Raw genomic sequence first — 13,111 nt, forward strand, 5'->3', positions numbered from 1 at the left:
CTTCTGTTTTTTCAAGATATTCCTGGATAAATGGTCATTTATACTGCAGTGTTTGGTTTTGTGTAAATTTCTTGTTTTGTTAGATGAGCCAAAACAGTGCACAGGTCTGAATCGGCACTTTCTCTCCATCCCTCTGAACAATGTATCTCCTTCCTTTCTGGCAAGGGGCCAGAAATTGCATTTTAGACTTGTAATCTGTCTTGCCAGGGCAGGATGTTAAGCCATCATTTTGATCACCAGCTTGTTTTAAATCTCTGATTTAGCTCACTTTTGTGTCCCTGATGGGGGCCTAGAACCAAGGATCTTTCAGGACAAGTGAGAGCAAAGAAGTGAAAGCTGATGACCACCAAAGTCATGTCTCACTGGCGCGTGCAGGACATCAGGTCTCTGTAAACGGCAGGAGGGCAGAGCCTGTGCTCCTCTCAGTCCTCTGCCATCCTGCCCACACCTGGCAGGTGTCCTTTGCCCGCTAACCCATGAACAATAAATATACAATAAATATACAATATATGATTGAAAGCTTCAGGGAATATAGCATAGTATGGAAATCTTATTTCTCAGACMCAGTGCAAGTACTCTGTTTTAGTGAACTTATTGTCACTGTTTTTTGTTCCTTTCTACTCTTACAGTAGGCTTATTTGTTTGTGGTACCCTAGGATTTGTTTCTTTTCCCTTCGTTTCCAGGCAAGTCCTATATGCGAAATTATGCATCTCAGCATGGTGGCAATCCTTTCTCTCAGTCCAGACTTGTTTCCTTTTTTTTCCCTCTGTGATGGATTCTTGCTAGATCAAATATGAGGATCTTGTTTTTGCTTGTTTCTGTACTTTCATCGCCACTTTTCTCCATCCCAATGATTAGATTAATTCTCATTCTCTTTCTTTACGAGAAAATCACTTAGAGAAATGTTCTCTGATCATCTTTCATATGCCTAATGACTGTTTGTATTCAGTGATTTGTGAACTTCACAAAAACTTGCAGTTTTCTTGTAAAACCAATACTTTTAATAAGTCTCATTGCTGGTTACTAGGAATAATACAGGAAAATGAAATCACAGGTTCTTTTCCTCTAACCATTTACATCCTTATTTTGCAGTACAGCCTCCCCTTCTCCATGAAGAAAGGATGTTGCTCTGGCAAACCACTATGATGTTAGTCCCCACTTAGCTCAAAGAAAGGACAGAATCTTTTCCAGAAAACTTTCCCTCAGAAAACCTCAGCCTTAGAAGTTTTTACTTTCTTTCCCCTACTCCCTTCTTCTGTCTTCTGAGGAAAATCTCCTTTCTTTTTGTCAGACAAAAGTTCTCCTTAGAGCTTTAGAACGGATGTTTACAACTGCAGCACACTTTCTGGCATTCCCATGCACTCAAGGGAAAATTAAAAACAACACATCTTTTCACCTAGTGCTTTGCCTAGAACCAAAGCAGTCTTCCCCTCAATTTTTTTGATCACCATTTTTTTTAGTGATCTTGTAGGTAAGTCAGTATATGATGATAGCAGATTTTTTAAAAAAATCTTGTTCTAAAGATATACCTGTGTTTTTAAAAATCCAGTAGATGCTTTTTTGCACCATTGAAATTCCCCTGGACATGTGGCCATTTCAACTCATTTCTTTAGGGATTATAATTGCATTTTATGGCATGCTGTGTAGTAATTTTACATTCAAAGCTGAATTAGCAGCAGGATAGGTGGCCCTGTCCTTACTGTGCAGTATTCATTAGGCTAGTGCTTTTATTTAGCAGGTAAAGCTCGAGAATAACTGTGGTAACTAGATAAATACTGTACTCCCTTTACCATTATCATTAAGTGTTACTTGTTTCCTGCTGAGTGGCCATAAATTATATCATGCCCAGGCCAAAATGTCCTGCCAAAGAGACCCAGAAAAGTCCTTGAAGTGGTTTTTTTTGTCAAACTGCTTGCAGATCCTTAATGCTGTCTTCTCCCCAGTCCTTGGGGTTACTCTTAATCCTTCACTCAAAGGCACTGAAACCCTGTCTCTGCCATGAGGGCTGGCTACGCTGGGTGATAGTAGAAATACGAAACTGCTGCTGTAGTCATTATTCCAGATACCCTTAAAAAAATACAAAACCCAGAAACAACCAACCAAGAACACATCCACTCTGTTGTGAAGTCTGAGCTTGTTCTCATTTGTAGGCATATTCAACAATGTTCTTCTGGGAGATGTGGATTTGCAAGCTGGTTATCACATCAGAGTTGCAGTGTTATGGGAGTTTGTGTCAACATGTAATTGGACACTGCCAATAGCACTTATGGTCTACTCAAGGCAGATGATGCTCCAAATCACTGCTTGTAATACGATACATCTCAAAGGACATTATAAGTGTTTGTGTGGAGACAGCTGGCTAGGTTAGCTTGACCCACTGAACTTAAATTTATCTCTAAAAGGTGCTTGAGGATTACCGGCAGCTGTGAGCTGGTGTTATCTTTCAGACTYCATAGGCTGTGCATGTCTCAGTATGTAGCTTTGAATGTGGCTGTCCAGAGCACACTGGCAGGTAACAAGAGTTTTGAACTACCAGCTGTCAAAAATAGTCACCAACAAAATATTTTTTTACGTCTGTGCAGATCCAATGTACCACTGGCTTTATGCCTCTCTAACAAAGACTTTTTGAAAACATTTGACTTCAGCTTATTATCATTTCCTAACACAGCAAGTCCCTTGTTCATTTCTAGACATAGTTAGACAATACGTGTGTTAGATGAGATGACAGGTATGTTTCCCATTTAAAAGTGATAGGTGGAAACATCTTGCTATCAGCCATTACTGATAAAGTACTATAATAGGCAGTTTATCCTGGATAGCTGCAAACAGGCAGGCCAATTTAGTCCTCTTTAGGAGTGCTGTGCTACTTACAAGCATATCATGTTGTCACTTTACATGACAGCCTTATCCATGTTTCTCGTTGCTGTATTCACAATTAAGCTGTGGAACTGTTCTGCTAAAAATTTGCCAGATATTCCAAGCTTGATTTTTTACTCTTTATGTACAGACTTTTCCAGTTGCTTAGTTTGCCTTAAAGCCATCATCAAAATAATAATAAAAAAATCCATATATCTGCAACTAGCTGAGAAACAACATTCTGGTCTCAACTATAAACCTGCAACTCCCATTAAAGGCCACTTCAGTAAGACCAATATAATATATTTGAATTAGACCCTCTGATGGCTCTAATGAGGTGAAGACAGACACATTCATTGGTGGGTTTGCTTTTGTTACRCAGACTTGTTTTGTGCTGAGCGGTGCATCACTCAGTGTTGACCTACACGTTTGCTTATGAGGACTTTAGTTCCTTTGATGAAGTCATTGTGCTCTTCACCACCACTCACAACAAACAAAGAGGAGAATGAATGCAATCAGAAACTTAACCAGTGGAAAGCCAAATGTGACGCATCAAATTACATTTTAATAGCAGCCTATATGAAAGAAAATGTAGAATAGAGAAGTGTGGGGTCAGAGAAGCAGCAGTAAGCCAGGCATAACCAGAGAAACCACAAATGTGTTGCAGCGGTGAGAGGGCGTGCGTGCTGTATGCTGGCTGGCAGGATGCTTGAGGTTGTCCTCAAAGTAACCACCTCYAGTTGCTTCGTTCCTTTTGCATTCGGGGAAACAAGTTGTTGTGTTYTTTGGAAATACCTGTGGCCAGATTCTTTCATTATTTCCATTTTCCACTTGAAAGTAGTCATGGAGTCCCAGACTTTGAGCAACTATGCACGTGTGAGAGGTTAGTGTCATTAAAAAGGGCACACTGAAAGCCCACAGTATTGGGCACAAGCAAAAAAAGACAGACTTCCTTGTTAATCTGATTTTCTAAAAATACACAGGCTAGGAAAACATCTTGCCCGAGATCACGGACTATGTCATCATACAGCAGTAGGATCCATGTAGTTATTTGCTGTGCAGCAGCAGATGGTTTTTTTCCCCACTTTCTCTGGACTAGTTCTAATTTTTATTCCAACTTATCCAGTACACAGTCTCTTGGGTCTTTCTATCCCTTATTTCTCAGAAAATGTGAAAGGTCCTACAGCTCGTTTATTATCTTCCTTTATTGCTCTTTGCACTGTTACAAGTTTAGTCTCCAAACAGGTCCAACAGGAAGCATACCTAGGAATGTCCTAGGCCATATTAGGTATGTTCTGYAGAGTGGTAAAACATCTGGTTTGAACTGAGAGGAAAAGCGTCAAGAGGAGGTAATTAAACTCTGCAGCCTGATGCTTGCAGCACTTTGGGATGCAAAAGGTGCCTAAATTCCTGAGGTTGGGAGTCTCTGTCCTAAGTTTTGCACRTGCTGAGTTCACAGGGATTGCAGAATGGGTATTCATTAAGTGATGTTTTTAACACAAATGGCTGTATGAGCTAAAAGTGGAGGAATGTTGACCGCTCAGTGCACTGACGTATCCCAAATAGCACGTTCCTATCTGGTACTTCAGTGGAGTCTATAAAACATTGTGGATTTGAGACACACCACAAAAGCAAGTTTTCTTCTGAAATTACATCAACTTTTTTCTGTCCATGTCTGGAAACTGCTTGCAGAGGGTTACAGAAATGGAAAATGAGATAAAAGGAAAGGGAAGTGCCTAACAATTTTTAGAGGTCATAGAAGGTTTTGCTTCACTCTTTGAGGAATGGTTTGGCATGGTTCTTATTTTATTCAAATTATAGCATCCCTTCTTTGGCAGGTAATACTGAATGACCCCTGAGTTTAGTGTATTTTAATTTCCTCTCATCTTCTGAAGAAGCTCCAGTTATATAAATTGCTACTTTTTCTTCCCTTTTCAAAATGTGGTATTTTCTCCAGCTTTTATCACTATGGGGCAACATTTCTGATCTGGCGTAATTCTTTAAATTACCAGAACTATTTTGCATTGATTGGCCACTAAATAAACCTAGACAAAAGCCATCCATACTAGAGCTGGACAATTCGGGATCATTAATCAAAGTGTGTTTTTGTTACCATTTTACTGCCTAACCCTACTATTAACTTGTCACAGCTGGGTTGTTTTTATGTTTTCACACACAGTGTGATGGATTAAACTAGTTAGCTGGCTAGATAGATTATATGCATTAACACTTAACAGCTTTGCTCAAGCACTGGGCAAAGCACAAGGCTTTCCTTATATAAAGCTTTAAAGGATCTGATTTGCTGTGTTTTAGTTTGTGTTGATTCTCTTCTCTGCCCGTGGCTAAATAATGGCAATAAAGCCACTTTTGAACTGAAACATCTGATTGTATTTCTTGGGAGGTTCTTACTGAAGTTTAATGGACAGCATCACTGAGCTTCTGCTCTTTTCTACCAGCTATACTCCTATTTTTAACAAAACTACTTACAAATTCCTGAAGCAATCTAATTCAATTTGGGGGGAGTTTGCTGCTTTTTATTCCCTTTAGGAAGCTGGCAGGCTTTTCACTATTCAGGTGGTTAAGTGTGCTACCTCAGTTTGCACTGTTTGATTGACCATTATCCTGCACACTTGCAGTTTCAGGGTTTTTTTGGTTAAAGTCACGAAACTCTAAACTTTATACTGATTGGACCTTTATAGACCACAACTGTAGAAGATACCACCCAAATATAGGCACTTTAGGTATCCTTATTCTATCCCAGCTTTCTCACTTTTCTTGTAAATATTTGTTTTGTACTGATGTTTATTTACTGATGCTTTCTCTCCTTGAGAGTAGTTCCTGTACTTGGTTGGTTTCTCTGTTGGAGAACACCAACGATTTCCACCGTTTCAGGCCTGCCTGAAACAATGGGTATGCACAACGAGTACGGAACAAAGGGGTTAAGTTTCACTGGTTACAAATGCTGGTAGAAACAAGTGCTGGCAATGCTGTACAGTATTTTTGGAAATGAATTTCGATTAGCTTAGAGGACCTGACAGAGGCACCCTGTGGCATTTAGATTTAACAGTTAGTCCAAAAGGGCAGGTAAACAGACCCATTAAGCAGGGTCAGCAAAAGCTTAAACCAAATACTAAAACATAATTCCCCTTAATGATAATAGAACAGTACTTACAAATGTGGCAGTGCAGTAGAGGGTGTTAGGGAGATTAGCTCTGCGTATTTGTTTCTGAGATATGGCTTCAGCACAGCTGGCTGTTTTTGCTGCAGTCTTATATAGATTTTAAAGACAACTCCACCTGCGCTATCAGTCATGGGCTGCTTTGTCAGGTTGTTGCACAGCTGCATATCAGCAGCTGGCAATTTGTGTGACCAGCCTGGGGGGCCTCCAGTACCATCCTGGCCATGAGTTTGCAGGGCTTCTGCTAGCCTGTGTCTCAGAGGCTCCTGCTGTGTCTCTGACAGGTCATTGCTACACACACTCTTATTCTCAAGTTATTGGTAATTGGCTCTACACAGTAGAGTAGAACTTAAAACATGTATGTATGTGTTTATTTATACAGACACACATATGATTTTGTAGCTACTTGATATTATCAATCCAGTCACAGCACTGTTAGTGGCAGGGGTTGGAGCTTCCTTCTTTTCAGGTTATAACAACCCTGTGCACTTCCTGAAGCGAGACGTGTAGACTAAGTACTCTTGGGATAATTGTGGGAGTTCTCAGAGTAAACCCCAGACCCAACAGCATCTAGTTCACATTYGTGTTCAAAGAGGACTAGGAAGGGCTCCTGGATCGGTTGTAATATTTGAAGCACATACATGATTGCCCCTCAAATAAGGTAAATGACAGGAGGTGAATAGAACAGGCAGGATAAATAAAACACAGTAGTGAAACACATATGGACAGAGTAATAAGTGTCTGTTAAAGCACAGCCCCCATTTAGTCATCATGGAAGAGGTTAGAGACATGATGGAAGTGGCAGATTTTAAAGACGGGCAATTACAGTAGTGCCTCCTGCACTGAGATGGCAACATGAGTATGAGAAGGAAGTACTGGAAAATCTGAGAAAGAGTTGGTCAGAGGGGCAACACTTTCAGGTTAGAAAATGGAGCCAATAGTTTGATTGTGTATCATTTGAACCTAGTATGGTGAGAATAGTTCATTGTATCCAAAAACAGAAATTGCTGATTGATGCCATGAAGAAAGGAAAAAATTGATAACAGTGGGCAGGTGCAGAGTTACAATGACACATAAAAAAGGTCACATTTAGCTTTCTGTAAGAGGGTCAACGTAGCATTTTTCAAAATGATTCACAAAAGGCAACATGTGAAATATGGAGGATATAGAGAGGAGCTTTGGCTGTGATGGGGCAGACAGCAAAAATAGCATCTCGGGTGTCCTGTGTCATAAAACACAGTATGGTGCAATACAGACGTGAATACATGGGAGAAAACACAGATCTAAAGTGATGCAGAAGCTGCAGGACGTAATGATGTGATGGTGGGGCTGTCCCTGCTGATTGTGAAAACACTTTCTGATCTGTATTAACATAATTGCAATCTCAGCATTTGCTCATTTGCTTCTTGCCATGTTGTGGTATGCATTATGGAGAGCCATGTCAGTCAGAACTGTACTGTAGCATGGTAAAGAAATATACAAATTTGATGAAGACCTTGATTTTTGGTCCTAAAACTTGCAAAACTGTTAACTTTTTTTTAACAAGAACTACACCAAATGGGAATTTAGAGCCTAGAGAAATTGTACTCTTCCTTTTAAAGCTAACTGTAGCTAAGTATACACATTCTTCTGGTTAAATACCTTTCTAAAGCCAAATATGCAGTACAGTGACAGACTATAAACTGTTAAATGTATAGAATTCCAACCAGAAGTCTGATTAAATAGGTATTCATCCCTGTTTTAGAGATTTTAAACATTATTACTGACCCGTAGCAGTAAATCTGAGTTAGGAACAAAATTGCCAGGGAGTTTTGACTACTGATAAAGTCTGTGTTTTGCTTTGTTTTGTTTTATTTTACCCCATTAATACACTTTTTAAAAAGGACAGTTTTAAAAATGAATGGAATAAGAAGGTAATTTTTTCCAGTCCTGTTCACTTCACATAGGTGAAAACTACACAGAAGGAAAAGGTTAAATCCTAGACTCTTGTCTGGGCTATTCAGCCTTTCCAAGGACATGATGTGATGTGACAGCCCCATTTCATTTTTAGAAAAGTCATTTGGTCTTGTCACTTAGAAGGAAGCAGGGATCTTCGCTCGGTTATTCCCTCACCAGAGTGGGGGATAGGAAATGGATGAGGAAATTCTCTGTATGCTGCCTCTTTAATATTGATCTTTGTAGCACAACTTTCAACAAGTGTTGAAAGCATGGAGGGTGGAATTGAGCACTGTTAGGCTGGTAGTAGCTTTTCATCCCCTGGGAACGAAGAGGAACCAGTGGAGAAATTAGTTTCCAGGAGGATTCTCAGGTGCATAATTTCTCCTGGAGACTACAGCTCGGATATTACCCTGCTCTGGGCTGTGACTCTGCCCTTGCCGTTACATGAAGCTCTGGCTCCCCATGTGTGTAGGTTTCACAATATTCCCCTGTAAAATTTTTCTGCCACTTTTACAGGCACATATGTGAACGAAAATGAGTACCTAATAATGACGCCTGGAGCAAGTGCTGCTGACACCAAGTACAGTGCAAACTCTCTGTGAAAAGAAGCAGCGATTCCTCTCAGAACTCACTATTCTCCGATTCTCTTTTCAACAGAGTCTGTAGCTACTCTGACAAATTGCCTGGTGGTTCTGTGATGTGGATTAATGTCCACTAGAGGCTAGGGTGAGATCGTTGAACTTGTGTTCCCTTGTTCCCTAAGCCAAAATTTCTAGCTCACTGTGCCTGAAATGAAAGGTCTGGGTGACTTCACGTTTTAACCCACTGCGCTGCCAATATCCCAGATATTATTGCTCTCTCCTGAAGTCTGTAATGCTGTCACAATGACTGCCACCTCCTTTGGCAATGTAGAGGGACAATGAAAGCAAAAAAGAAGCAAAGCATTAAACATTTGAACAGCTATTCTCTGTAGAAAAAAAGGCATCCTTTCAAGAAGGACTAGCCTTTAACAAGTGCTAAAATTTCGTCAAATGAATCTTTTTTTCAGGGACATAAAGAGGGCGTTTCACAGCCCCTCCCACATGAATGGCCTTGGTCAGAGATCTTCAGAGGTCTTCTGTTGTTTGTAAATAGATGTATAAGCAAATGTTGTTTCCTGAGAGATCACATGACTGAGTTTGTTCCTCTAACGTATTATTCATTACCTCTTAAGATTCCTCAGAACAGCCGGTCATTTTCATAGCACAAAATAACCGGTGGAGCAGCACATCCAGTTATGTTACACTGACAGAATGTCAAGAAAATGAAAACAAATGGTTTGAGCGATCCTTCAGGGGATAGAGAGTTCAGTTACTAAGCTACCCACCAGAAACTGTGTGATTTAGTCATCTAGGATGATTTTATTTCTTTTTCTGTTMTAGGTTTTACCACGTAGATCTGTGTTTATCACTGGAGAGAGATATCAGAAAAATTTGGGACTGCTTTTGGCACGGTCAGAATTTGCAGACTGCTGTGCTGACAAGTGTTTGGGTAAAGTGAGAAGCAATACTATAASCTGTAACTCTATTAGCTTAGGTTTGTGAGCGCATGTCTGTTTTTAGACTGCCATGCAAAAAGGCGGGTGACCTACATGGTCATACTAGTGACTATACTGTAATAAATACAGGACACCTCTTGCATGTTCTTTCCCTCTCTGAATTTGTATTTGAATCCTTTCCTTCAAGGATCAAGTCACTTAAAATATAAATTAAAATAGATCTGGATGAGTTATGAAGGAAGAGAAGTGAAAATCCAAATGGTTTTAACACTGTATGTGAAGACAGGGGGGTTCTGCTAGCACCAGTATGGAGCGTGGAGACTTGTGCTTATCTTCTCTTAACCAGCCTAAATGAATCAGCTTCACTTTAACTCTGTGCACATAACTGAGGAGGGTAAAATCTCTGTGTTGCTATTCCTTCACCCATAGATGTATGGTGTTGCTTAGGCCATATAGCAGTTTGTTGATGTTTGCCCCGGAAATGTAGACCAAAGTGTTTATGTAGACATTTAAATCCCCTTCAGAAACCTTAGTGCAGAGTAAATCAGGAAAGACAGGGAATTACGGCATGATAACTACTCCTTGCCAGTTCCCCACTGTATGCTCTTAGCATGTACTAAGAATAAAGAAGTTATGCCACTCTCAAAGTGGATGAGGTGAGCAACTAGTGGGTTGCGACTTCACAGTCCTGAGTCCTGAATGTTAAATTTCTGATGTAGGTAGACCTACACCTACACTCTCAGATTAACATCACCTGAATCACGAAGATTTGCAGCAGTAACAGTGCCAGAAAGATTTATGAGGAGTTATAGATACTTCGCATCTTACTACACTAGCCTACATCTGATGTATGCAGATAGGTGTCTAAGCTTAAATTAATACATTTGAAAATTTTAGCTATAGCACTTGTCTGCTGAATGGAAGTTTTACATTTTCTTATGCAGTACAAGCACTGCAGTGTGCCCTCTGCATCTTCCTAAATGCATGAAGAAAAAATTTGGCTTGTCCCTCTGTCATAAGGTCGGTTCTTAAGATCAGTAGGATTTAGACTGCTGGGGAAACATGAAATGTTCCTAAGTAAAGACAGAGTGTGTAATTTTTTCTTCATTTTGTTACAAAAGCTTTGTTTATGGTCACAGTTTGCAAGGAGTTTCAGAAGAACTCAGAAAGCATGCGACAAAATAAATTTATTCCAGTTTCAGAAAAAAAAAATTCTTCAGTCCTATCTTCTCATGATGGAGACTTGACTGGGTTGGGTTTTGTAAGCGGATGAAGGAAAGTATATATTATTTCCACCTGTGATTAATTGCACAGTAGTCTTACACTCCTGTGATATAGTATGCCTTAGTGTTTTTATGGCATTTTGAGCTATGTTTGTGGCATTTAAAACTATAGATTAATTTATAATAGGTGTTCTTGCACCAGAAAAAATACAGAAAGCTTAAAAAATTGCATACAAATTAAAAACATATATAGAAATTTCAGCCATATTTTCTACCTCCTTCTAAGAAAATTACACGTATTTGAAAGTAGGGTCTTGAAATGGAAGTGCCACTTCAGCTATATTGTGCTGTAACTCACATGGCACTTCAGTAATATTATGGATTTTTATGAGGCAATTCTTCTTAAAAGTTATTTTATCTTCCCTGTTCTCAATCAGCCTTATAGAAGCTGAAGTGCTGGTTTAACTATCCTTTCCATGACCCTCTTTCCCAATTGCTCACATCCAAAGCAAAGAGGAAAATGTCATATATAGTGGGGCAGCTATCTGTATATGACATGTCTAGGTCTCTTAGAGTGCTGACTTTTTTTTGAGGTATTCATTAGCCCCTGAACTATACCATATTTTAGAGCAGTTTAAGTGGTTAAAGGTTATGGAGCAGGATAGTTGATGCAGATATTTTCTCTACGTTAGTATAGCTGTTTTTTTCAGTAACAGTGTATTGACCTTCAGTGGAAAGCATCATTAGGCCTGCTTAAAATATGGACAGTCTTTATTAAACCCATTACATTATTTCTCCCATCACAAAGTGTTAGCAAGGATAGGTGAGCTATTTAAAATAATATGTAGACTACAGTGGAATGATTATTTACTTTTTAATAAATGGTTTAATAAAATCCAAGATAAGGTGGAAAACCGAGAATTTTAAGTTATTGCTAATTGTTGAGGACTTTCTGTTGTGTTTGTACAAACGGTATGTTTACTTACAATGTTTGTGGGGGCAGAGGRATTCAAATAGGTGGAGATTCAAAACACCATGAAGAAGAAAGCTTTCCTTCCTACAAAGGTCTTTCAAAGGCTTTTCTGGGCAAGGTGTGCTTTAAAAACAACTGGAAAACAGGATGCTGCTCTGCTGGGTAGCGTCTCCTCTTTTGGCTGTGGTGAGATGAGTTTCTTGAGAACAATTTTCACTCAACTTGGCTCTTCCTGATCCAGTAGTGAGTATTCAGGTCTATCTTTATCTCACTGATGATTCAGCCCTGATGAAGTCCCCAATACTAGGCATGCTGAGATTGTTTGAGAGTTCTCTAAATCAAGCCTTGGGTGTCTTCATTAAACAAATGTCGTAACTGAAGCAGAAATTACAATGCCGATGCAGGAATCGCTGACTGACATTTATGGTTTCTACTGTGCAGGAGATCAGATGTTCATCATGATTCCTTGCAGGCTCCGAATCTGTCCTCTGTCAGGGGACACACCACTCTCTCCATGTAATTCACAGCTCTAATTTGATGCAACTCGATGATAATCTCTGTTTTGCTCATATGAATAACTGATGTCTGCTCTGGTTGTTTGCCATGGTGCATGCAGACGCCTTTGTTGTATGTGCGCAATCTCTTCTCAGAGAAGRAAAACAAGGAAATCAATGCCTAAAGGGAAGCAGAGAAGCTCAGCAAATTCCTTACGGGCTTCTGCTTCAAAAGCAAATTGTTTTCACTTTCTTCTCTGTCTTCAGCAGAGGAAACTTTGGAAGTCACTTTGTCCCAGAGTGCTCTGCTGTTGAAACACATGGACCTGATGAAATTCAAGCTGACCTTGAGAAACCCACTGGAAACCCCAAAGCTCCAGCCATGGGGGCCCCTGCTCTGAACTTGCTGATCCCCAAGCTCTTCCTTTATATTGCTCTTTGATGCTGCCAGTGAAAGATGTTTTATATTTAAACTTTTACTTAATGGAGCTGAAGTGGAAGCTCACACCAAGATAATAATTCTGATTGGACATATGCTTGCTCATTTTTTTCCTCTGCCAGATGTATCTATCAACATATGGCTTTGTGGCATGGTACAAAGCCGTGACCTCATTTGCTAGTGCCACAGCTCTGATCCTGTAAAGGACACTGTATTTACTACACATCTAGTGCTTTTGCACACATGACTGTGTTTTAGCGTTCCTGAGTTCTTTTTCATACAGCTTTTAAATGTCATTTTAATAGAGAAAAAATGTGTAGCTGAGATTTCTGTTCATATCTGCTTAGTCTCAGGCATGGCAATATGACAGCTTAATGTTATGCTTATATGCATTGTCTGCATATTTTCTACTCTCCTATAGAATGTGAGTCTTAGCATTCATATATGATTTATTTAATGCATATAATATAAG

The sequence above is a fragment of the Apteryx rowi genome, unplaced genomic scaffold, assembly GCF_003343035.1.
Source record: "Apteryx rowi isolate R43461 unplaced genomic scaffold, aptRow1 scaffold_61, whole genome shotgun sequence".
NCBI lineage: Eukaryota > Metazoa > Chordata > Aves > Apterygiformes > Apterygidae > Apteryx > Apteryx rowi.